Genomic DNA, 27,909 nt, shown 5'->3' on the forward strand with positions numbered 1-27,909 from the left:
TAGCCAAACGAAAATAAACATTACAGGGGCTGGTTGATTGTTACCCAGTGCCCATGTCAACACGTGCCACTGCATTTAGTCTAGTGATTCGGAAAAACCATAGGAGAACTTTCAAAATAGTCAAAAAGATCTACCTCCCCATAGCACTTTTTTCCCTCTAAACCTGTAAATTTGATGAACAACGATAAAGCCTAAGCTTAATTTAGCACTGGCTGCTGAGCGAAAGTGTAAGAACAATACCTGTACTCTGTCTCCATCAAACATCACCATCCATGTGGCACTCAATCACTCTAAAAAGCTATTCCATCCAATTCTAACAATGAAGTGCCTTCATATCCCATGTGTGTTGTATAATCTGTACTTGGACAGTCTTTACGATGCAGAAATGATCATTATAGTTACTCGAATGTGCAAACGCCTACATACTAATTTTCCTGATTTTAAGTGCTACGAGGATACCTCGTTCAAGGACATAGATCTCAAAGGTGTATGCTCAATCAATCAATCAGGGATTTGTATAGCGCAGCTAACCACCCGTGAGGGTCTCTAGGCGCTGGGGGATGGGAGGGGGAAGAAGGATCAGTTGAAGAGCCAGGTTTTGAGGTCCTTCCTGAACTGAGACAGGGTGGGGGATTGCCTGAGGTGAATGGGGAGGGTGTTCCAGGTCTTGGCGGCGATGTGGGAGAAGGATCTTCTTCTGGCTGTGGTTTTTCGGATGCGGGGGACCTTGGCGAGGGCCTGGTGGGTGGAGCGGAGTTGTCTGGCTGGAGTGTAGAAGGAGAGTCTGTGGTTGAGGTAGGCTGATAATGCTGAGCATATATGGTACACAAATTGCGTTGGGATTTATCAAGCACATTATCCTAGTCCATTTGTACCAAACTATGCCTTAAATTACATAAGCCATATCTCTTGTAAAGCATAATTAGCTATGTTTCCTATGCCACACACTCTTATGACATCCTATGCTATTTTCACTTGATGCGCTGAGCAGAAACGTGTATTTACTCTTTGGCAAATGCCTGACAGATACTGCAGATGCAGTCCAGTAGGTGGCACGGGATTGCTAGCATGAATATCAATTTTACATCAAAACCCACAAGTGTAATCTTTCATACTAAAGCATTATGAATTAAAATGTTTCTGTCACACCAGATGTGTGACACTGGAAACACTAGCACATCACCTCTCAATACGCACCACTTTCTGTGATGTTTGCTGCCAAGAGATTTTTCTTTAGTTATTGTTCTTTTCTTTTACTATGGATTAAATGCTAAAGACGCAAACAGGCATCTATACCTTTCTCACAAAATTAACCATAGGGCCACTTTACTCTGAAATTCACAACGCATTCTGGTCTATTCTCTACTGGGATCTAAGGTGGCACATGAAAACAAGTAATACTTTGGGTGAGGAAAAGTTGGAATTTTTTTTCTTTGCTAATCTTCCTAGTTTTTGAGTTCCTTACGTTCAAGCAGCATTATTCAGCATTTAGAAATGGATTGCGATAAGTGACGGAAAATCTGAAGCTGTTTTTGGCAGTAGTATTTGTATAAGACTTGATGGCTAAATAATGAAAGCAACAATGCTCCCCATCTTCCCTAATTTCCTTCCTAATTGTTAATCTTTTCTCCAGATGCCTGAAATACAACAAAGAAGCCGGCTGGAACTATACGTGACTAAGCTGCCCGACATTTCCCAAAACACTGATCTCTTAATGGAATATGTGCGCCAAAAATGATTTTGGTGTGTGTACAGTTAGCACATCCTGGATTACCCCTTGCGTTTGAATTTAGGAGGTGCACGATAAGAAATTACGGTAGAGTAGAAATAAAAACAAACACAATATTTGTGCAAAACACCAAATCAAATAAATAATAATTATCAATAAATGTCAATGAAAGCAACCCAGACAACCAGAAGGTTGGTCATAAATCAGAGGCAGAGTTATGCGCTGGAATTTTTTGAAAGTTTTGAAAGTTTGCTTGGTATTCCCACCCGTGCGAATTTCTTTTTTTTTTTTAAATAATTGTTTTGCTCAAACGGAGAAAAACAAGATCACAGGCAAATCTGAAAGACGCCCGACCCCCACTATAAAACTAGGCTGAAAGAAATCATGCAGTAGGTCACAACTTCTACTTAGGAATTAAGACGTAAAGGCCAAAGCAGGGAAAGCAGGCCAGGAGTCACCAGGGGGCGGAGGTAGAACTGAGAGTTATGTAGTTGAAAACCAAAGGCTGTTGAAAACTTTTTTTGCAAAAACGAACTCCACCAGTAATTCTTAAAGGGTTGTCTAAGGACGACTTGCAGGTCAGTATAGTTATCTCGATATTTATTGTTTTGGCACTTTTAGCCAACCTTACCATCAGACCTGCGTCTTCTCCGCATCTTTTTGGCTTTCTCCTCTATTTTTCCTATCTCGTTTTTGCTCTTAGTAGTTCTCTGCACACCTTACTGCTGCATACCAATTCTAAAGTGCTTGTGCTCTTTCTTCTAAAACATGGTAATATTGGCTTATCCCCAATTGGTATATTTAATTTACTTTTAAGTCCCTAGAAAAGAGCACTACATGTACCCAGTGCCTGTAAATGAATTGCTTCTAGTGGGCCTTCACCACTGATTGTGCCACACACTTCAGAAGCCCTTTAAACATGTCTCAGGCCTGCCATTGCAGAGCTTGTGTTTATAGTTTTAAACTGCCATTTTGACCTGACAACATAAACCTTTTGCCAGGCCTAAAGCTTCCTTTTTAATACATATAAGTCACCTCTAGGTTAGGCCCTGCACAGGCCAGAGGGCAAGGTGCATTGTTTTCAATGAGTAGGACATGGATTTGTTTGTTTTAAATGTCCTGGTGGTGACCAACTCTTACATTTGTTTTTCACCACTGCAAGGCATATCTCTTCCATATGATAGCATTGAAGCTGCCTTATTACATTTCATAGGTGTGATTTTCAAATTGGAAGAAATAATTATTTCAAGTTTAGTATCTCTGGATTCACAACTTAAAATCTAAATTTATAGTGAAGTAGAATTTTAAATTGCAATTCTGAGAATGCTACTTTTAAAAAATTGGCATTTTCATGCCTTAGCCATTTGGTACCTGCTCTTGTCAGATGACTGGGTGTAGATGACTGTTGGGAGTTGTGTATTCCTCCTAGAAATCCACACACAATGGAAGCTTAGGTGTGACTTGATGAGCCATCTGGAGCGGTATGGAAGGGAAGAGCTGGATACAGCTCCACTTACCCCTGAATAGGCTGTGTCCTAGCTGCACACAATAGGCCTAACAACCCTGTATTGTCAATCCAACCAGCTTGGAGCCATGGTAGGGGAGGCAGGGAAATTCTTGCACTTCAAAGCCACTATTTAGAAGGTTTTCCCACCCTCCAGAACCAGGCTACCACAATATAAATACTGAATGCCAGACACCACCACTTCAGTACAGTTCTGGATCTGTGGATACTTTGCCAGGAAGAAGGAGTGCTGTGCAGCTGAAGAGCTACCAGCCTTCTGAACTGCACTCTACTGGACTCCTGCTTTTCTGACCTGCTGCCTCCTGCCCTCTTGCCTGCGTGAGAAGGACTGGACCTGCAGCTCTTAAACCCAGAACCCAGACTGACTGTAAAAGCTAGTTGGCTGGGCTCCTGATCTGAACTCTCAGGGACATAACAGAATTCCAACAACACTGCTTCTGTACCTTGTCTCTGCCATCTGTGAGTCTACCCTGTCAAGTGGTGTTACCCCAGTACTGAACCCTTGGAAGTGGTCCCAAGGTGCTTGCCAGTGGAACTGATGCATTCTCTCTACTGAGCGACACATCCTTGAGCAGAACCAATGCATCACCTCGGCTGTGCATCCTTAAGTAGAACCAATGCATCACAGCTGCTACGTGGATTGGACCTGTCACAAAAGACTTGCATCTCTTCCACATTTCGGGTTTGACACATCACCTTTAGATCCACCACTTTGCGACTCTTTCCCAGAGCAGTTCCTCACATCTCTCATCAACAGCAGCCCCGATGACGATGTTGAAGTGCCAAAGCACAGCTTTACAGCTTATCGGAATCGATGCATCGCCTCGACTGCACAACTTATTCCCTGACACAAGCCCTCGTATCGCAAGCCTGTTGATGAGATCCTTGACATTGACACAAAAGGATCTCGCACTACAGCCTCGCCGAATCTCAGAACCAAAGCGTTACCTCATCTGTGTGACGCATTTCGACGCAGATGCATGCAGCACTTCGCAATTTGGATTTAAGGCACTTTGTTCAGTGGGCCTAACTGAGTCCCTGTAGCTGGCTCCAGCTCCATTGTGGTCTGCCTGAACCTGTGACTTTGTCCCCGTCTGGTGCAACCAGACATCTCCAATTGCGCTTTTTGTTTTTAGGTGCAACTTTTACCTAAAATTTAAAATTGAATATATCTAGTTTGACTAATTGGATTTTTGTCATTCTGGTCTTGTTTTAAGAAACAACTATTTTTTCTAATTCTGTTGTGGGAACCTTTTGTGGTGTTTGTTTCCTGTGTTACTGTTTAAAGTGCTGCAAAAATACTTTTCACATTGCCTCTAAGTTAAGCCTGACTGCTCTGTGCCAAGTTACCACGGGGTTGAGCACAGGTTAATTTGGGGTTTGCTTGTGTCTTATCCTGAGAAAAACTGTGGTTAAGCTTCACAAGGGTTCACACCCCAGTCAACCAAGAACCAAATTTCTTTCACTTACTCTCATGACCACTGCATCCTCACGATCCACAGCACGTTCCAGCACTGTAACCTTGTAAGGTGGCACTTCCTATTTGGTGTTTATGGTTACACCTGCCTTACTTTTAAAGCGACCCCTGTTTTGTGTTTATGTCTATGATTACTCCAGGTTTTGTATGATTATTGTGTATATGAAGATTCTGTAGTTTGTATTCTCTTATCATTTTTTGCCACATGTATATTTTCTGGTGGCAGTGGCAAGACTCCAAACGCTCGTGCAAACTGTCTTTTGGCGGGTGGTATTTCACCTGGGCTGAGAAACCACCTGTCAGTACAGCTGCATTTTACATGTGATGACACGCCTTCCACGTGTCGCACAAGGCACACGGACTCACATGCACAGTAACGGCAGGCAGACACAGCTATTTAAATCTCTCATGCACTCCCAACGATGCTAGGCCTTGTCTGAAGACAATCACCTGCATTTCAGCCTCCGGTCCAGCTTTGGCCCTATCCAGTGCTTCTGTGATGCCTTCTACTTCAGGTTGGATCCTTGTGACCAGCAAAGACGCAAAAAACAAAAACGAGGGTGATTGTTTTGAATACTCCAGTAACCACCTTCTTCCTGGTCAGGAAGAGACATCCATACCAAAGTATTTATTGGCAGCTTTAGTCGTGCAGAGACAGCACCTTTCCCAAAGCATATTTACTTTATGAAAAGACAGAGTGAGCCCCTGGGCACATTGCGCAGGAAGTGGCATAATGTGACTGAGACTGATAAACTTGTTTCAAAAGCCAATCAACCATCAATTCAGGGTTAGGACCACAGCATATTGGCCCTCATTAAAACATTGGTGATAAGTGCCGCCTACCGCAGCAGCGATGGCCGCCAAAAGACCCTCACTGCGACTAGCATCCGTCAGCCATAATATGACCACAGCCAGATTTCTGTCACAAGAAGGGCGGAAATCTGGCTGTGGCCATACTGGTGGTCACTGTCACTGGTAGGGCCTACTGCCATGGTTTTTGTGGAGTTACGAATGCCACAAAAACCATGGTGTAGGCAGGGTCATAATGCCGCTGGCAGAACAGTAGCGGTCGCCGGGTTGGAGATCGTTATCTCCAGCCCGCCGGCTGCTACCGCCATGGCTGTCAGTGTGATACATTGGTGTCAATGTCATAATGTGGCGGTATGTACCGCTAGCCTGTTGGAGGTACTACCGCCACATTTACACCGACCGCCGGGGTCATAATGACCCCCACTGTGTGCAAGGACTCATTGGCTCAGGACATTCCATTTGCTTTAACTGTTGAGCGCCAGTATGCTGTAACGCCGAGTGTTCCAAACTATTTTCAGCAGCATTGTAGAGACTATTTATTTATGTTGTATCTGCACTCCAGTGCTGAGGTTACTCCCAGAGACTACATTTAGTAGCAGCCTGTTCTTGATACAACCTGTGCTTGAGAGTGAATTAAGTGGGCAAATGGGGTATGTGCCTGTTATGTATTATGTATCTGTTGCTGATGTCTATTGGGTTTAATGTTTGAACACACTAAGGCCCTCATTACAACCCTGGCGGTCGGTGTTAAAGCGGCGGTAATTTCGCCAATAGGCCAACTGTAAAAAAAAATGGGATCATGACCACGGCGGAAATCGCCAACATAGACAGCCACTTTAACAGTCCGACCCCCACGGTGGTAGCAACAGACACTGCGGCGGTCACCGGCAACAGCCAGGCGTAAGACAATGTACCACCCACCCCATTACAACCCTCCAATCTGCCAGCTTTTCCGGGGCGGTACCAACGCCATCAAAAGCACAGCAGAAACAGTCTTTGGAAGGGAAACAACTCACCTCTCGACACTCAACGAAGAACCAGGATGCCATGGAGCCCAAGTTATAGGTCCTCCCCATGCTGGTCTACCTCCTCATACACCAGGAACATCAAAGGCGGTGGTGACGACCATGGTGAGTACTGCACCTAGAACACAGGTGAGTGGGGGAGGAAAAAGAGAGTGACACACACGCAACACTCCCACCCCCACCTTCACCCACAACACCATACACACAAACACATGTAGCAACATTATATTTACACATCGGTACACCCTGGAAGAACGCAAGGACAAAAGGAATTGAGCTAAACAGTGATATTTTAGAAATAGGCAGATATACGTAACAAATTCAAAAACAGTATTTACAAAAACATACAATATGTACATAAGGTCATACATTGTCCTTTACAAATGTCCTTGGGCCTCTGGGCCAAAAATCATGGGCCAAGCCCACACTTGACTCCTGCCTCAATACGTAGAGAACATTGCAGGAGCATCATGTTGAAAACAGACAGGCACCCCAGGGGGCTAGGGAAGGGGGGCACCTCAGCCTGAAAATGGAATAACGCCACTGCTTCTGGACATGCCCACTGCTTGGTCCTGGGGAGTGCAAAGCCACAGTCTCTCAAGTCTCTCAAGTGGGCGGTTTGCCCACTGCTTGGTCCTGGGGAGTGCAAAGGCACAGTCTCTCAAGTGGGTGGTTTGCCCTCTGCTTGGTCCTGGGGAGTGCAAAGCCACAGTCTTTCAAGTGGGTGCCAGTTTGCCCACTGCTTGGTCCTGGGGAGTGCAAAGCCACAGTCTCTCAAGTGGGTGTAAGGTTCCCCCCTGCTTGGTCCTGGGGAGTACAAAGGCACAGTCTCTCAAGTGGGTGCCAGTTTCCCCCCTGCTTGGTCCTGGGGAGTGCAAAGCCACAGTTTCTCAGGTGGGTGCCATTTTGCCAACTGCTTGGTCCTGGGGAGTGCAAAGCCACAGTCTCTCAAGTGGATGCCTTTCTCCACTGGTTCTGGAGGGGGCTTTGTGCCCAGTCTGCTTCATCCTGCCAAGGATTGGGTGAGTAGATGCCTTTCTCCACTGGTTCTGGAGGGGGCTTTGTGCCCAGTCTGCTTCATCCTGCCAAGGATTGGGTGAGTGGATGCCTTTCTCCACAGGTTCTGGAGGGGGCTTTGTGCCCAGTCTGTTTCATCCTGCCAAGGATTGGGTGAGTGGATGCCTTTCTTCACTGGTTCTGGAGGGGGCTTTGTGCCCAGTCTGCTTCATCCTGCCAAGGATTGGGTGAGTGGATGCCTTTCTCCACAGGTTCTGGAGGGGGCTCTGTGCCCAGTCTGCTTCATCCTGCCAAGGATTGGGTGAGTGGATGCCTTTCTCCACTGGTCCTGGAGGGGGCTTTGTGCCCAGTGAAGCAACACATGGGGTGTGGCAGTTCACATTCCCTCACCTAGGTGTCTGAGGCACGAGATTTGCAGGGAACAGGTAGCAGGAAAGTAAATGGAGGCAGGGCCAGACTCCATCCTGTGGTGACTAAGGCTGCAAACTAGTGGTTGTACCAGTGCTGGTGGGGGTGCTGCCAGTGGTGGGGGGAGGCTCCAGCCAGTCTCCTGCAGCCTCGGAGGGGCACACACTGGGGCTGCTACTGCTGGTAGTGGTCCTACTGTCAGCGTTGCGGGTGGCGGTGCTTGCGGCAGTGCTTGTGGTGGGGATGCTGGCGGTGCTGGCTGTGGTGCAGGTGCTGGTGCTGTCAGTGGTGGAGGGAGGCACCAGCCCTTCTCCTGCAGCCTCGGACGGCTGGCCACTGGGGATACTGCTGCCGACAGCAGTGATGGCCAAAAGTTAATATTGTATGGTCAATGCAAGAGGGAAGTAATCCTAGACTTCCACTGTAAGATATCTATTTAGCATTTAAATATATACAATCTTTATTGTATTAATTGATATGTATTTTATTTATTTTTCATAATTTGTTCAATTCTTGATAAATTTATAACATATATTGCACATTTTTGAAGATTTATAATGTTACTTATGATTCTAGGTGCTCCTAATTATTAAAACACAATGAAGGTGAATATTGTGAAGGGGAGTGATAGTGTTATACACAATATATACAGAAGGTGGTTAAGAGCAATGTAGACTTCCAAAGGCTCAGTCAATCCAGGAAGCCCCGAAGTCACTTATAATTTTTACAATTTCAATCAACATTCAATTTCATGTCGACGTTTCGACCCCATGTATAGACATAAATCAATAGTGGGTCTTCAGGACTGGGGATATTTTCTATTCGGTAGCACCTAAAAATAATTTAAATATCCAGATTAATAAGGGACCTATCTAATCAGTCCAATTAATTTATATCAATGGGGCTAGGAATAAGCACTCACCTAAAAATTCAAGTTAATAATTATGGTCTTCTGGTCCAAGTCGTCTTCCTAATGGGGAAATAACAACTTTAACTGTTCCCTGTTCATCAACGTAGTGTATTTAATTTAGACATCATAATCATATGAGTAGTTACATGATTAATGGTTCAGTCTAAATTGCAAATTGGAACAAAGCCTGACTATGGCTATCATTCGAGGGTATAATATCCTCCGTTAGATTCTGTCGATGTTGATAGTAGCGAGTCAGGCATACAATAATGGTGGCTGGGAAGTGGCTCACGGTAGTTATAAGAATAAATGTGCACTCAGTCTAAATTCTGAGTGTGTGCAAACGCCTACATACTAATTTTCCTGATTTTAAGTGCTACGAGGATACCTCGTTCAAGGACATAGATCTCAAAGGTGTATGCTCAATCAATCAATCAGGGGTTTGTATAGCGCAGCTAACCACCCGTGAGGGTCTCTAGGCGCTGGGGGATGGGAGGGGGAAGAAGGATCAGTTGAAGAGCCAGGTTTTGAGGTCCTTCCTGAACTGAGACAGGGTGGGGGATTGCCTGAGGTGAATGGGGAGGGTGTTCCAGGTCTTGGCGGCGATGTGGGAGAAGGATCTTCTTCTGGCTGTGGTTTTTCGGATGCGGGGGACCTTGGCGAGGGCCTGGTGGGTAGAGCGGAGTTGTCTGGCTGGAGTGTAGAAGGAGAGTCTGTGGTTGAGGTAGGCTGATAATGCTGAGCATATATGGTACACAAATTGCGTTGGGATTTATCAAGCACATTATCCTAGTCCATTTGTACCAAACTATGCCTTAAATTACATAAGCCATATCTCTTGTAAAGCATAATTAGCTATGTTTCCTATGCCACACACTCTTATGACATCCTATGCTATTTTCACTTGATGCGCTGAGCAGAAACGTGTATTTACTCTTTGGCAAATGCCTGACAGATACTGCAGATGCAGTCCAGTAGGTGGCACGGGATTGCTAGCATGAATATCAATTTTACATCAAAACCCACAAGTGTAATCTTTCATACTACAGCATTATGAATGAAAATGTTTCTGTCACACCAGATGTGTGACACTGGAAACACTAGCACATCACCTCTCAATACGCACCACTATCTGTGATATTTGCTGCCAAGAGATTTTTCTTTAGTTATTGTTCTTTTCTTTTACTATGGATTAAATGCTAAAGACGCAAACAGGCATCTATACCTTTCTCACAAAATTAACCATAGGGCCACTTTACTCTGAAATTCACAACGCATTCTGGTCTATTCTCTACTGGGATCTAAGGTGGCACATGAAAACAAGTAATACTTTGGGTGAGGAAAAGTTGGAATTTTTTTTCTTTGCTAATCTTCCTAGTTTTTGAGTTCCTTACGTTCAAGCAGCATTATTCAGCATTTAGAAATGGATTGCGATAAGTGACGGAAAATCTGAAGCTGTTTTTGGCAGTAGTATTTGTATAAGACTTGATGGCTAAATAATGAAAGCAACAATGCTCCCCATCTTCCCTAATTTCCTTCCTAATTGTTAATCTTTTCTCCAGATGCCTGAAATACAACAAAGAAGCCGGCTGGAACTATACGTGACTAAGCTGCCCGACATTTCCCAAAACACTGATCTCTTAATGGAATATGTGCGCCAAAAATGATTTTGGTGTGTGTACAGTTAGCACATCCTGGATTACCCCTTGCGTTTGAATTTAGGAGGTGCACGATAAGAAATTACGGTAGAGTAGAAATAAAAACAAACACAATATTTGTGCAAAACACCAAATCAAATAAATAATAATTATCAATAAATGTCAATGAAAGCAACCCAGACAACCAGAAGGTTGGTCATAAATCAGAGGCAGAGTTATGCGCTGGAATTTTTTGAAAGTTTTGAAAGTTTGCTTGGTATTCCCACCCGTGCGAATTTCTTTTTTTTTTTTAAATAATTGTTTTGCTCAAACGGAGAAAAACAAGATCACAGGCAAATCTGAAAGACGCCCGACCCCCACTATAAAACTAGGCTGAAAGAAATCATGCAGTAGGTCACAACTTCTACTTAGGAATTAAGACGTAAAGGCCAAAGCAGGGAAAGCAGGCCAGGAGTCACGAGGGGGCGGAGGTAGAACTGAGAGTTATGTAGTTGAAAACCAAAGGCTGTTGAAAACTTTTTTTGCAAAAACGAACTCCACCAGTAATTCTTAAAGGGTTGTCTAAGGACGACTTGCAGGTCAGTATAGTTATCTCGATATTTATTGTTTTGGCACTTTTAGCCAACCTTACCATCAGACCTGCGTCTTCTCCGCATCTTTTTGGCTTTCTCCTCTATTTTTCCTATCTCGTTTTTGCTCTTAGTAGTTCTCTGCACACCTTACTGCTGCATACCAATTCTAAAGTGCTTGTGCTCTTTCTTCTAAAACATGGTAATATTGGCTTATCCCCAATTGGTATATTTAATTTACTTTTAAGTCCCTAGAAAAGAGCACTACATGTACCCAGTGCCTGTAAATGAATTGCTTCTAGTGGGCCTTCACCACTGATTGTGCCACACACTTCAGAAGCCCTTTAAACATGTCTCAGGCCTGCCATTGCAGAGCTTGTGTTTATAGTTTTAAACTGCCATTTTGACCTGACAACATAAACCTTTTGCCAGGCCTAAAGCTTCCTTTTTAATACATATAAGTCACCTCTAGGTTAGGCCCTGGACAGGCCAGAGGGCAAGGTGCATTGTTTTCAATGAGTAGGACATGGATTTGTTTGTTTTAAATGTCCTGGTGGTGACCAACTCTTACATTTGTTTTTCACCACTGCAAGGCATATCTCTTCCATATGATAGCATTGAAGCTGCCTTATTACATTTCATAGGTGTGATTTTCAAATTGGAAGAAATAATTATTTCAAGTTTAGTATCTCTGGATTCACAACTTAAAATCTAAATTTATAGTGAAGTAGAATTTTAAATTGCAATTCTGAGAATGCTACTTTTAAAAAATTGGCATTTTCATGCCTTAGCCATTTGGTACCTGCTCTTGTCAGATGAATGGGTGTAGATGACTGTTGGGAGTTGTGTATTCCTCCTAGAAATCCACACACAATGGAAGCTTAGGTGTGACTTGATGAGCCATCTGGAGCGGTATGGAAGGGAAGAGCTGGATACAGCTCCACTTACCCCTGAATAGGCTGTGTCCTAGCTGCACACAATAGGCCTAACAACCCTGTATTGTCAATCCAACCAGCTTGGAGCCATGGTAGGGGAGGCAGGGAAATTCTTGCACTTCAAAGCCACTATTTAGAAGGTTTTCCCACCCTCCAGAACCAGGCTACCACAATATAAATACTGAATGCCAGACACCACCACTTCAGTACAGTTCTGGATCTGTGGATACTTTGCCAGGAAGAAGGAGTGCTGTGCAGCTGAAGAGCTACCAGCCTTCTGAACTGCACTCTACTGGACTCCTGCTTTTCTGACCTGCTGCCTCCTGCCCTCTTGCCTGCGTGAGAAGGACTAGACCTGCAGCTCTTAAACCCAGAACCCAGACTGACTGTAAAAGCTAGTTGGCTGGGCTCCTGATCTGAACTCTCAGGGACATAACAGAATTCCAACAACACTGCTTCTGTACCTTGTCTCTGCCATCTGTGAGTCTACCCTGTCAAGTGGTGTTACCCCAGTACTGAACCCTTGGAAGTGGTCCCAAGGTGCTTGCCAGTGGAACTGATGCATTCTCTCTACTGAGCGACACATCCTTGAGCAGAACCAATGCATCACCTCGGCTGTGCATCCTTAAGTAGAACCAATGCATCACAGCTGCTACGTGGATTGGACCTGTCACAAAAGACTTGCATCTCTTCCACATTTCGGGTTTGACACATCACCTTTAGATCCACCACTTTGCGACTCTTTCCCAGAGCAGTTCCTCACATCTCTCATCAACAGCAGCCCCGATGACGATGTTGAAGTGCCAAAGCACAGCTTTACAGCTTATCGGAATCGATGCATCGCCTCGACTGCACAACTTATTCCCTGACACAAGCCCTCGTATCGCAAGCCTGTTGATGAGATCCTTGACATTGACACAAAAGGATCTCGCACTACAGCCTCGCCGAATCTCAGAACCAAAGCGTTACCTCATCTGTGTGACGCATTTCGACGCAGATGCATGCAGCACTCCGCAATTTGGATTTAAGGCACTTTGTTCAGTGGGCCTAACTGAGTCCCTGTAGCTGGCTCCAGCTCCATTGTGGTCTGCCTGAACCTGTGACTTTGTCCCAGTCTGGTGCAACCAGACATCTCCAATTGCGCTTTTTGTTTTTAGGTGCAACTTTTACCTAAAATTTAAAATTGAATATATCTAGTTTGACTAATTGGATTTTTGTCATTCTGGTCTTGTTTTAAGAAACAACTATTTTTTCTAATTCTGTTGTGGGAACCTTTTGTGGTGTTTGTTTCCTGTGTTACTGTTTAAAGTGCTGCAAAAATACTTTTCACATTGCCTCTAAGTTAAGCCTGACTGCTCTGTGCCAAGTTACCACGGGGTTGAGCACAGGTTAATTTGGGGTTTGCTTGTGTCTTATCCTGAGAAAAACTGTGGTTAAGCTTCACAAGGGTTCACACCCCAGTCAACCAAGAACCAAATTTCTTTCACTTACTCTCATGACCACTGCATCCTCACGATCCACAGCACGTTCCAGCACTGTAACCTTGTAAGGTGGCACTTCCTATTTGGTGTTTATGGTTACACCTGCCTTACTTTTAAAGTGACCCCTGTTTTGTGTTTATGTCTATGATTACTCCAGGTTTTGTATGATTATTGTGTATATGAAGATTCTGTAGTTTGTACTCTCTTATCATTTTTTGCCACATGTATATTTTCTGGTGGCAGTGGCAAGACTCCATACGCTCGTGCAAACTGTCTTTTGGCGGGTGGTATTTCACCTGTGCTGAGAAACCACCTGTCAGTACAGCTGCATTTTACATGTGATGACACGCCTTCCACGTGTCGCACAAGGCACACGGACTCACATGCACAGCAACGGCAGGCAGACACAGCTATTTAAATCTCTCATGCACTCCCAACGATGCTAGGCCTTGTCTGAAGACAATCACCTGCATTTCAGCCTCCGGTCCAGCTTTGGCCCTATCCAGTGCTTCTGTGATGCCTTCTACTTCAGGTTGGATCCTTGTGACCAGCAAAGACGCAAAAAACAAAAACAAGGGTGATTGTTTTGAATACTCCAGTAACCACCTTCTTCCTGGTCAGGAAGAGACATCCATACCAAAGTATTTATTGGCAGCTTTAGTCGTGCAGAGACAGCACCTTTCCCAAAGCATATTTACTTTATGAAAAGACAGAGTGAGCCCCTGGGCACATTGCGCAGGAAGTGGCATAATGTGACTGAGACTGATAAACTTGTTTCAAAAGCCAATCAACCATCAATTCAGGGTTAGGACCACAGCATATTGGCCCTCATTAAAACATTGGTGATAAGTGCCGCCTACCGCAGCAGCGATGGCCGCCAAAAGACCCTCACTGCGACTAGCATCCGTCAGCCATAATATGACCACAGCAAGATTTCTGTCACAAGAAGGGCGGAAATCTGGCTGTGGCCATACTGGTGGTCACTGTCACTGGTAGGGCCTACTGCCATGGTTTTTGTGGAGTTACGAATGCCACAAAAACCATGGTGTAGGCAGGGTCATAATGCCGCTGGCAGAACAGTAGCGGTCGCCGGGTTGGAGATCGTTATCTCCAGCCCGCCGGCTGCTACCGCCATGGCTGTCAGTGTGATACATTGGTGTCAATGTCATAATGTGGCGGTATGTACCGCTAGCCTGTTGGAGGTACTACCGCCACATTTACACCGTCCGCTGGGGTCATAATGACCCCCACTGTGTGCAAGGACTCATTGGCTCAGGACATTCCATTTGCTTTAACTGTTGAGCGCCAGTATGCTGTAACGCCGAGTGTTCCAAACTATTTTCAGCAGCATTGTAGAGACTATTTATTTATGTTGTATCTGCACTCCAGTGCTGAGGTTACTCCCAGAGACTACATTTAGTAGCAGCCTGTTCTTGATACAACCTGTGCTTGAGAGTGAATTAAGTGGGCAAATGGGGTATGTGCCTGTTATGTATTATGTATCTGTTGCTGATGTCTATTGGGTTTAATGTTTGAACACACTAAGGCCCTCATTACAACCCTGGCGGTCGGTGTTAAAGCGGCGGTAATTTCGCCAATAGGCCAACGGTAAAAAAAAATGGGATCATGACCACGGCGGAAATCGCCAACATAGACAGCCACTTTAACAGTCCGACCCCCACGGTGGTAGCAACAGACACTGCGGCGGTCACCGGCAACAGCCAGGCGTAAGACAATGTACCGACCAACCCATTACAACCCTCCAATCTGCCAGCTTTTCCGGGGCGGTACCAAAGCCATCAAAAGCACGGCAGAAACAGTCTTTGGAAGGGAAACAACTCACCTCTCGACACTCAACGAAGAACCAGGATGCCATGGAGCCCAAGTTATAGGTCCTCCCCATGCTGGTCTACCTCCTCATACACCAGGAACATCAAAGGCGGTGGTGACGACCATGGTGAGTACTGCACCTAGAACACAGGTGAGTGGGGGAGGAAAAAGAGAGTGACACACACGCAACACTCCCACCCCCACCTTCACCCACAACACCATACACACAAACACATGTAGCAACATTATATTTACACATCGGTACACCCTGGAAGAACGCAAGGACAAAAGGAATTGAGCTAAACAGTGATATTTTAGAAATAGGCAGATATACGTAACAAATTCAAAAACAGTATTTACAAAAACATACAATATGTACATAAGGTCATACATTGTCCTTTACAAATGTCCGTGGGCCACGGGGCCAAAAATCATGGGCCAAGCCCACACTTGACTCCTGCCTCAATACGTAGAGAACACTGCAGGAGCATCATGTTGAAAACAGACAGGCACCCCAGGGGGCTAGGGAAGGGGGGCACCTCAGCCTGAAAATGGAATAACGCCACTGCTTCTGGACATGCCCACTGCTTGGTCCTGGGGAGTGCAAAGCCACAGTCTCTCAAGTCTCTCAAGTGGGCGGTTTGCCCACTGCTTGGTCCTGGGGAGTGCAAAGGCACAGTCTCTCAAGTGGGTGGTTTGCCCTCTGCTTGGTCCTGGGGAGTGCAAAGCCACAGTCTTTCAAGTGGGTGCCAGTTTGCCCACTGCTTGGTCCTGGGGAGTGCAAAGCCACAGTCTCTCAAGTGGGTGTAAGGTTCCCCCCTGCTTGGTCCTGGGGAGTACAAAGGCACAGTCTCTCAAGTGGGTGCCAGTTTCCCCCCTGCTTGGTCCTGGGGAGTGCAAAGCCACAGTTTCTCAGGTGGGTGCCATTTTGCCAACTGCTTGGTCCTGGGGAGTGCAAAGCCACAGTCTCTCAAGTGGATGCCTTTCTCCACTGGTTCTGGAGGGGGCTTTGTGCCCAGTCTGCTTCATCCTGCCAAGGATTGGGTGAGTAGATGCCTTTCTCCACTGGTTCTGGAGGGGGCTTTGTGCCCAGTCTGCTTCATCCTGCCAAGGATTGGGTGAGTGGATGCCTTTCTCCACAGGTTCTGGAGGGGGCTTTGTGCCCAGTCTGTTTCATCCTGCCAAGGATTGGGTGAGTGGATGCCTTTCTTCACTGGTTCTGGAGGGGGCTTTGTGCCCAGTCTGCTTCATCCTGCCAAGGATTGGGTGAGTGGATGCCTTTCTCCACAGGTTCTGGAGGGGGCTCTGTGCCCAGTCTGCTTCATCCTGCCAAGGATTGGGTGAGTGGATGCCTTTCTCCACTGGTCCTGGAGGGGGCTTTGTGCCCAGTGAAGCAACACATGGGGTGTGGCAGTTCACATTCCCTCACCTAGGTGTCTGAGGCACGAGATTTGCAGGGAACAGGTAGCAGGAAAGTAAATGGAGGCAGGGCCAGACTCCATCCTGTGGTGACTAAGGCTGCAAACTAGTGGTTGTACCAGTGCTGGTGGGGGTGCTGCCAGTGGTGGGGGGGAGGCTCCAGCCAGTCTCCTGCAGCCTCGGAGGGGCACACACTGGGGCTGCTACTGCTGGTAGTGGTCCTACTGTCAGCGTTGCGGGTGGCGGTGCTTGCGGCAGTGCTTGTGGCGGGGATGCTGGCGGTGCTGGCTGTGGTGCAGGTGCTGGTGCTGTCAGTGGTGGAGGGAGGCACCAGCCCTTCTCCTGCAGCCTCGGACGGCTGGCCACTGGGGATACTGCTGCCGACAGCAGTGATGGCCAAAAGTTAATATTGTATGGTCAATGCAAGAGGGAAGTAATCCTAGACTTCCACTGTAAGATATCTATTTAGCATTTAAATATATCCAATCTTTATTGTATTAATTGATATGTATTTTATTTATTTTTCATAATTTGTTCAATTCTTGATAAATTTATAACATATATTGCACATTTTTGAAGATTTATAATGTTACTTATGATTCTAGGTGCTCCTAATTATTAAAACACAATGAAGGTGAATATTGTGAAGGGGAGTGATAGTGTTATACACAATATATACAGAAGGTGGTTAAGAGCAATGTAGACTTCCAAAGGCTCAGTCAATCCAGGAAGCCCCGAAGTCACTTATAATTTTTACAATTTCAATCAACATTCAATTTCATGTCGACGTTTCGACCCCATGTATAGACATAAATCAATAGTGGGTCTTCAGGACTGGGGATATTTTCTATTCGGTAGCACCTAAAAATAATTTAAATATCCAGATTAATAAGGGACCTATCTAATCAGTCCAATTAATTTATATCAATGGGGCTAGGAATAAGCACTCACCTAAAAATTCAAGTTAATAATTATGGTCTTCTGGTCCAAGTCGTCTTCCTAATGGGGAAATAACAACTTTAACTGTTCCCTGTTCATCAACGTAGTGTATTTAATTTAGACATCATAATCATATGAGTAGTTACATGATTAATGGTTCAGTCTAAATTGCAAATTGGAACAAAGCCTGACTATGGCTATCATTCGAGGGTATAATATCCTCCGTTAGATTCTGTCAATGTTGATAGTAGCGAGTCAGGCATACAATAATGGTGGCTGGGAAGTGGCTCACGGTAGCTATAAGAATAAATGTGCACTCAGTCTAAATTCTGGAGGTTAATCAGCCAAATAGGGCTTACCCATCTATCACTTACTTTTTTATATTCCTTTTACTGTGTCCGCTCGTGTAGCCAGGGGAAATCTGTTGAAGCCTCGCGGCCATCTGACAACGTGGCTTTTGAAGGAATGGCATCCTTGTTAATTGGGGATTGAACCCTTCTCATTGGTCTGTAACAGGGCCAATGAGAAGTATCATATTCCCCATGTGCTCCGCCGGCAGCGTCTATTCCGAGGCTGCGCGTACGGACCGAGGCAATGTTAATACAGCCAGTTCCCTCTCTGGTCCGCCTAACAACGCGATAGGGAAAGACCGAAATCGCGTGTGTATGCGAATATGTGTTATCTTGATATGTTATGTGCGATCAAGGGAAGTGGCGTATATAAGTGAATAAACGCCTTGGGCAGAGTATGTGCCTTGGTAGGTATATATTCGCTTCTCTGTATCGTGTAGCCTATAATGCATGGATGTTACAAGAAGATAATCAAATTAATACTATACTGTCAGAGTCACCAGATCCTCGGGTCTGTGCACGTTCCCAACACTTCCACCACTAGACAGCTCCAATACTCTGATTAGATTTATCACAGAGTCTAAGAGAGTCCAAGCGGGGAAAAAGGGATTAGGAAGGGAACAGCTAGGAAGGAGACCTGTAGGAAGCTAGAGGATAAAACACAACATCAAAATTACATCTCATGAAATTAGTACCATGCTACAACTCTTAGCTTTGACATTTCTGAAAACATGAAACAACCCTAGAATAATTCTAGAACTGACTAGGATTTTTGATGACCAAATACCTGGGAAGGAGACAAGAAAAGGTTAAATAGAACTTTCAGATTCAAGTACTTTCTTTAGCATGGGAAAAATAACTTGCGCACATTGCAGGTTTTTATATGTGTACTAAACACCATAAAGTATTGTGCACCATGAAATTACACAATATATATTCAAGGAAATAAATCACACAACTTGTCAACTCAAAAATGCTACCAAGGAAATGTCTTGGAATGGTAGCGCACAGTAACTGACATCTTTTATACACAAGCAAAGAATTGTGCGACTTGCCGATTCGAATGCCACCATTAAAATGCCTCGGAAATGATAGCGTACAATGAATATCAAAATTCACACTCAAGGAAGGAATCGCACGTGTTGCCGATTCGAATGCCACCATGAAACTTCCAAGAAATGGTAGCGCACAATGAATAACATGAAAAGCTCTCAAGAAAAAGAATTGCGCGTCTTGCCAATTTGAATGCCACCATTAAAATGCCTCGGAAATGATAGCGTACAATGAATATCAAAATTCACACTCAAGGAAGGAATTGCACGTGTTGCCGATTCGAATGCCACCATGAAACTGCCAAGAAATGGTAGCGCACAATGAATAACATGAAAGGCACACAAGAAAAGAATTGCGCTTCTTGCAGATTCGAATTCCACCATTTAATGCCTCGGAAATGTTAGCGCACAATGAATAACATGAAAGGCACACAAGAAAAGAATTGCGCTTCTTGCCGATTCGAATGCCACCATTTAATGCCTCGGAAATGGTAGCGCACAATGAATAACATGAAAGGTACACAAGAAAAGAATCACGCTTCTTGCCGATTCGAATGCCACCATTTAATGCCTCGGAAATGGTAGCACACAATGAATACCAAGAATTTCACACAAGAGTTGAATCGCGCATGTTACCGATTCGGATGTCACCATGGAACTGCCAAGAAAATGGTAGGGTACAGTGAATATCAAGAATTACACACCATGAGGGAATCGCGCGCATTGCCGACTCGAATGCTACCATGAAACTGTCAAGGAATGGTAGCGCACAATGAATAACACAAATTAATCTCAAGAAAAGAATTGCGCGTCTTGCCGATTCAAATGCGTGCATACAAATGCCATGAAAAGTTTTAAATGCATAGATACACTTGCAGGAGCAAAATGTTGTTAGCATCCAAAATTAGGCCCAAGAATTAGAGCATCAATGAATACGGAGTCGGGGGCCCAGCCCAACCTCCGCCTTACCGCCCTGACTAGGAATCACCACTGAAGAATGAAGCACAGAGGCCTGGGAGGTCAAGGTAGGCCACCGGAACAGGAGCTCAGGAAGTTGCTGCTGCTCTGCACCGGGACCTCTGAATAGTGAGCACATGGAGCTGACTCCCTTTTATAGAGTTTTGGTCCAGCCCACACCCAAGCATGCTGCAGGGAAAGCTTCTAGAAGGCCCTGGAAAGGGACCTCACCCTGACTCATTCTGAAATCCTGCAGCAATACATTGCAAATGTACAGTATTTATAAGCAGCTTAAAATGAATCTTTTGGATTGAATTCTGCAATGCAAAAGGTTAAACAATAACATATAATTACAATGCATAGATTACATTATCTTGAGAGTGTTTGGTTTTTGCATTCTAGACGCCTGTAGAGCGCGCATTGTCCTGATGTTGACATATATGACCAATCACTTATGTATACACCAGACATTTCACACGGATATGTTACATCTAAATTATGTCAACCCCTTGTATTACAACTGGGGCAAGTTCATTTTATGAAAATCTGATCAATCATTATATATTATATACGGGCATCAACTCACAGGGAAAATATATCATGTTATCAAGGATGGGACATTTTTCCATGTGGATGGACTCTTAAGTTAATGGAGAACAAGCAGGTCACAAAGACAGTACATAGTGTTAATAGTAATCAATAAGAGAAAATTTCTCAGTAATTTTCATCTGTACACAGAATACATTAAGGGCAAAAAAACATGCGCACCTACATTCATAAGCAAATCATGGGTAAAGGAAGGACCAGGGGGTGTGTTAATCTGGTACAATAGTACCCATCAGGAATTATAGGGACAGTGTATGATTATAAAGAGGCATGTTGCCAATCTTCTAGGGTATTAAGTCCCTCATTTATGGTGCCACATTTTTCCACCCAAAATAATTCCTGCTTGGTCAAGATATGGTCTTTGTCTCCTCCCCTTGGCCCCAAAGTAATATGTTCAACAATTTGCCTTTTCAGAACTTTACATTTATGCTGCATTGTTTCATAATGTTCTACTAAGGGTGCTCCCACTGTTTTGCATTTGATTCTGCTTTTATGTTGCAGAATCCTGCATTTTACCTTCTGCGTTGTTTGTCCGATATATAAAAGCTTACAGGGACACCAAATTGCGTAAATTACGTCCTGTGTATTGCAATTAGTAAACGTGGGTAGGGAAAATACATTTTCTTCATGGTGAAATTCCACTGTATTGAAACTCATTTTACATGCTGCACAATTCGGACATTTGTAATGTCCCACAACTGCTGATAAGTCCCATAGTGTGTTCTCCTTCCTTTTAGGCATCTGTGGTAGTAAGGCACATGTAAGAGTGTCATTCAAATTCCTCCCTTTCTTGAAAGAAAATAATGGGGGTTCTTGTGTGTTAAGGTGTTCCTTAATTAATTCCCAATGGTGTAAAATTATCTTCTTGATGTCATTGCTGACCGGGTTGTATGTGGTAATACATGCTATTCTATTGCAGTCCTCTTTTGGTGTTTTGGGTTCTAAGAGAACATCTCAATGATTATACCAGGCTCGTTTTCTTGCTCTTTTGACTAATCTTTTGGGGTAGCCTCTCTCTAATAGACGTTTTATAAGAGTGTCCGATGTTGGGTGGGTGGCGGCTTCCGTTTGTGTACTTTGGGAGGAGGGGGTCACAGCCACCCTGGGAGAGGACACAGGGGACGTGTGAATGGATGTGGGGGTGGTGACTGCTCGTGAGGGGTGTGTTGTGATGGGCGTGCTGGTGATGGAGGTAGTGGATGAGGATGTAGTGCATGCAGGTGTGAGTGGAGACGCTACTAGGAGGGAGGTGGACGAAGAGGAGGGGGACACAGTGGAGGCAGTAAATGTTGGTGTGTCTGCATGGGGATGGTTTTTGTGAGAGTGCCTGTGAGATGAAGTGTCGTGCTTTTGTTTGCCTGAGCCACTTTTGTATGGTGATTTGGGTGAATGCTGGTCTGAAGGTGTGCTTGGGATAGGCTGGTGTTGAGGGGATTGGGTCTGGGTAGAGGAAGTTGGAGGGGGGAGGCTAGACACAGGGACAAGGGCTGCCATCAAGGAGTTGGCCAGAGCCTGAAATGCTCTCTGTTGGGCCACCACACCAGAGTGAGTGCCCTCCAGGTATGCATTTGTTTGTTGCAAATGCCCTGCTACACCCTGGATGGCATTCAGTATGGTTGACTGCCCAATAGAAAGGGATCTCAGGAGGTCAATAGTCTCCTCACTGAGGGCAGCAGGGCTGACTGGGGCAGGGCCTGAGGTGCCTGGGATGAAGGAGATGCCCACCCTCCTGGGTGATCGGGCATGGGAAACACGCTGAGGGGCTGCTGGGAGGGCGGTGCTGGTAGGGGGGGTGGTGGCTGTACCTGTTGTTGGGGTGGGCACAGAGGTGTCCACCACCGCCAGTGAACCTCCATCAGAGGAGGCGTCACTGTCTGTGGTGTCCCCTACTGTCCCCGTCGGGGTGCTCCCCTCACCCTCCGTCCCACTGGTGCCCTCACCCTTGGTGGATTCAGCCTCATGGGCCATGTGGGATGCAGCTCCCTCCGTCACCGGTGCCTCTGCTCCTCCGCCAGATGATGCTAATGCACATAAGGGCAAGGTGACAAAACAGAAAGGGGGGTGAAGAGACAGAGGATACACTTGGTCAGTGCCAGCAACACCTCTACTGTTGGCGTACACAACACACAGGGAGCAGCCCTATGCACTAGGCCATGCCCAACCATTTACTAAGACAGTGACCAGCCCATGGGGTTCAATGCCTAACACCATTAGCTGCACACCTGAAACCCACAGGACCCTGCCCAGTAGTAGATGGCCACCAACACTATTGGGGTAGGAGTGTTCCAGAGCCTGCCCAACAAGGGAACTACCCTGCCATGTTCACCCTGGCCTAGGGGCACCCACAGCCCACATCCCCCACCCAGGTACCTCCTAATGTGCGCACAATCTGGATTCAGATTCTGTACTCACCCCCTCGTGACTGCTGTGATGCCTTCAAGCGCCCATCCAACTCCGGAGAGGCCACTGCCAGGATGCGGAACATCAGGGGGGTCATGGTGCGACGGGCACCTCTTTCTCGTTGGGAGGCCAGCCCCAGCTGGGCCTTCTCCGTCTTCTTTGCCCAGCGGCACAGGTTCTCCCACCTCTTGCGGCACTGGGTGCTCCACCTGTCAAAGACCCCCAGGGTCCGCACCTCCTTCTCAATGGCACGCCAAATACCCTTTTTCTGGTGGGCGCTGACCTGCAGGGAAAAGACAGCAGAAAAGGGAATTAGTCACCCGTCCGGACCGTCATACTCATTGCCCACCAGATCCCACACATCCCCTGACGCACATACATGGACCACCTTACATGCTGCACTCTCGCCAGGACCCCTCTACCCCCCCTACATTTGGCTTACACACACAGCACTCCATACATTCATGTCCCACGCATCATGCTCACAGTGTACTCACCTGTTTGTCTGGAGTAACATCTACTGGGGTAGGACTCCATCCACCAGTTTCTCCAACTCCTCCGCAGTGAAGGCAGGGGCCCTTTCCCCAGACACATGAGCCATGGTCGGTTTCAGACACAGGTCACAGCAGCACTTGCAGTGTAGGTCCTCTCCTGTTGAAGGTCAGGTAGCAAGTGAGTGATTAGATAGAAAATTGCGGTGACGTCTGCAGCGGTGGGTACCGTCACTGCTGGCATACATCGCCATTGGCTCCTGGAACCCATAGGGCCCAATGATAACCAATGCAAATTTGCGCGGCGGTCATCGACCGCCTACCACGATGGCGCACAATGCCAGCGGAATTACCTAATTTCCACTTGTCCCTCCTCACAGGTCAGACAGCCGCCATTTCAGGGGGACACAGGGCATGGCACCTAACTGCGTCACAGCAGACATTGGCACATCAACGGACTCTCAAGTTCACATACTGTTTCTGTAAAGTAATCAAATCATCATTAGTGCAATATAAGTGTGAATATGACCCTCTCCTCACCGTTCTCTTCCATAGGCTTTAACCGCTGAGGCAGAATATGAGATGGCAGCATCTTCAGGTGTACAGACTCCTGGTGGACCTAGCAACAATGGAGGACAGACACATTATCATTACCTACAGACTTGATCGTGCCACAATCCAAGAACTGTGTGCCCAATTGGAGCCAGACCTGATATCAGCTATCCGGCAACCCACATGCATCCCCCCTCCTGTGTAGGTCCTGTCAGTGCTCCATTTCCTGGCAAGTGGCTCCTTCCAACAACAGTTGCCATGGCATCAGGGATGTCTCAGCCAATGTTCTCTAAGGTGTTGTCCAGAGTGTTGTCTGTCCTGCTGAAACACATGCGCAGCTACATCGTGTTCCCCCAGGTGGAGGATTTGGCCACAGTGAGAGCTGACTTTTATGCCCTGGGACATATATCCAACATCATTGGTGCCATTGATGGTACACATGTGGCATTTGTCCGCCCCCCCCCGGAGAACTGAACAAGTTTACAGGAATAGAAAAAGCTATCACTCAATAAATGTCCAGATGGTGTGTTTGGTGGACCAGTACATCTCCCATGTGAATGCCAAATTTCCTGGCTCTGAGAATGACGCTTATATCTTGAGGAATAGCAGCATCCCATATGTGATGGGCCAACTCCAGAGACACAGGGTGTGGCTAATAGGTGAGCCAAAGGTCCCCACACAGTATGAGTAGTTGCCTGGGTATGGGTTGTCCCTAAGGGTTAGTGTATGTCTAACAGTTGTCCCTCAATATTTGCAGGTGACTCTGGTTACCCCAACCTCTCATGGCTACTGACCCCAGTGAGGAATGCCAGGACAAGGGCAGAGGAACGTTACAATGAGGCACATGAGCATACAAGGAGGGTTATTGAAAGGACCTTCTTCCTCCTAAAGGCCTGGTTCCCGTGCCTCCATCTGAAAGGTGGCTCCATGTACTACTCACCCAAGAAGGTGTGCCAGACCATTGTTGCATGTTGCATGTTGCAAAACCTGGCCTTGAGACGCAAGGTGCCTTTTCTGCAGGAGGATGAGCCTGGAGATGGTCTTGTGGCAGCAGTGGAGCCTGTGGAGAGTGACAAAGAGGAGGCAGAGGAAAAAGATGTTGACAACAGAACCAATATTATTCGGCAGCACTTCCAGTGACACAGGTAAGACACTGTAACCACTTAACATTTCAGTTATCTGTTGGACATTGTACAAGGCAACCTGTTTCCCTATGTCTATGGCCACTGACGGTACCCTTTGGCATCTCTATTTTCAGATCTTTGTGCCCCACTCTGGCTCCTGCTATGTGTACTGCTGCCCACCAAAGGTCCTAAAGTATATTTCACTGTAGTTTTGAGTTGCTATGCTTTGATGATGTTGTACTAATACATATTTGAATCATTTGACAAACTCCAGCTTGGTATTTGTTCCAAGGGTGTTAATTTAGGTGCTCATAAGTAGAGGGGGTGGTGCAAGGGGCTGGTCTGATGGTGGAAGGAAGTTCAGGGTAGGGTCCAGACTCCTGGTATCACAGGTGCATTGTCCAATGGGGCATGGGAAGGGGAGTAATGGAAGTTCAAGGTGGACAGGGTGATAGTGTGGGACAGAAGGGTGATTATCAGGAGAGTCTTATTTCCTGGCGGGGGTCTTGGCAATGTTCTCTGTCTTCTGCCTGGATCGCAGGGGCTGTTTGCGGGGTGGTTCTCCTTCTGCAAGGGGTGGGGTGCTGGTGGCCTGTTGGTCCTGTGGCGGGGCCTCCTGTCCTCTAGCGCCGGCAGAGGTGGAAGGCTGTTCCTCAGTTTGGCTAGTGTCAGGCGCCCGTTGTTGTGCCACTGCCTCCCTCATGGTCTTGTCCATGTCTGCCAGCACCCCTTCAATGGTGACCAGGATGGTGTATATTTTTGTTAGGTCATCCCTGATCCCCAGGTTCTGTCCCTCCTGCAGCCGCTGGGTCTCCTGCAGCTTGGCTAGTTTCTGTCCCATCGTCTCCTGGGAATGGTGGTATGCTACCAGGATGTTGGAGAATGCCTCATGGAGAATGGTTTCCCTGGGCCTGTCCTCCCCTTGTCTCAAAGCAGTCCTCCCAGCTTCCCTTTTGTCCTGTGCCTCTGTCCCCTGAACCGTGTGCCCACTGCCACTGACCCCATGTCCCTGATCATCCTGGGTTTGTGGGGTTGCCTGGGGTCCCTGTAGTGATGAACACACTGCTGATTGACGTGTCCTGGGGAAGAGTGGCATGGGCCCGCTGGGTGGGTGCTGTGCTGATGTTTCCTGAGGGGGAGGCTCTGTGGTGGGTTGGGACTGTGGCAGAGGAACCGACTGTCCAGAGGTCCCGGAGGGGCCAGGTTGGTCATCGAGATCCAGGCGTGCAGAGCTGCGGGCCTCTTCTGTGGGGGGGGGGTCCTCTTCTGTGGGGGGGCTGGATGTAGCTGGCACCTCCTCTCCAGTGATGTTGAGTAGGGGTCCTGTGGGGATGCAAATGCAGTGTTAGTGTATCTGCGTGTGCCATATTGTGAATGGGTGTGTTTCACTGTATGATTGTGATTTTCCTGTCAGCTTGGCCTAGTGTGAGTGGTGATTTACTGGGCATACTGTGGTGATGGGTGTCCATGCAGGTCTGTGATGGGGGTCCATGCATTGGTGTTGCATGCGGGGCTTGGTATTGGGATGGGTGGGTTGTGATGGTGGGTTATATGTGAGGTGAGGAGTGATGAGCGACGGTAAGGGTGGGGGTATGTGATAGCATGCTGGTAGGGTGGGGGATATAATAGTAAAGATATGACTTACCAGAGTCCAGCCTGCCTGCTACTCCTGCGAGGCCCTCAGGATGCATTATCGCCAAGACTTGCTCCTCCCATGTTGTTAGTTGTGGGGGAGGAGGTAGGGGGTCCACTGCCAGTCCTCTGTACTGCTACCTGGTGTCTTGCTACCACAGAACGCACCTTCCCCCGTAGGTCGTTGCACCTCTTCATGATGTCATCCCTGGTTCTTGGGTGCTGACCCACAGCGTTGACCCTGTACCCTATTCTCCGCCATAGCTCCATCTTCCTAGCAATGGACATCTGCTGCACCTGTGATCCGAATAGCTGTGGCTCTACCCGGATGATTTCCACCACCATTACTCCTAGCTCCTCCTCAGAAAACCTAGGGTGTCTTTGGGGTGTCATGGATGTGGTGCGAGTGATATGTGTGAGGATGTGGGGGGTGATGTGTGGGGTGATGTGTTGGGGTGTATGCTGTGATTGCGTGGATGGTGTATGGGTGATGGTGTTCTGTGCCTCTGATTGAGTGGGTGCTCCTGGCTTGTCTAGCGTGTGAGGTGTGTGTAGTTTGAATTGTTCAATGTGGTGTAGTTTTGTAAATGTGTGTGTATTTTGAGCGCAGCGGTGTGTACTGCAAATGTTTTTTTTTTTTTTTTTTAACATATTTTTATTACATTTTCAATAAAATCAAACATTTCGATGCATCCATTTAGCAGCAGTGATAGGATGTTTACAGTTACAATAGTTTGCTGGGCGCTTATTTATTAGATTTAACAAACAACCAATAACTTTCGTACACCGCTAGATCCGCGCTTTTATGTCTGTACTTACAGGCATTGCTAGTTCGCGCATTTGATACTATCTTTCGTGCGGAGGTTTCGATGCCAGCAAGAGTTCTAGTTCAGGGCGAACCCTAAGATGGACGGGAGAGAGCGGGGGTGGGGGAAGGGGCAACTTAACTTCTGAAGACCCTGAGTTTACTAGTTGGGGACGATGGGCTGTGTGTATTAATTGGCTAGTGTGTA

This window comes from Pleurodeles waltl, chromosome 10 (assembly GCF_031143425.1).
Source record: "Pleurodeles waltl isolate 20211129_DDA chromosome 10, aPleWal1.hap1.20221129, whole genome shotgun sequence".
Classification (NCBI taxonomy): domain Eukaryota; kingdom Metazoa; phylum Chordata; class Amphibia; order Caudata; family Salamandridae; genus Pleurodeles; species Pleurodeles waltl.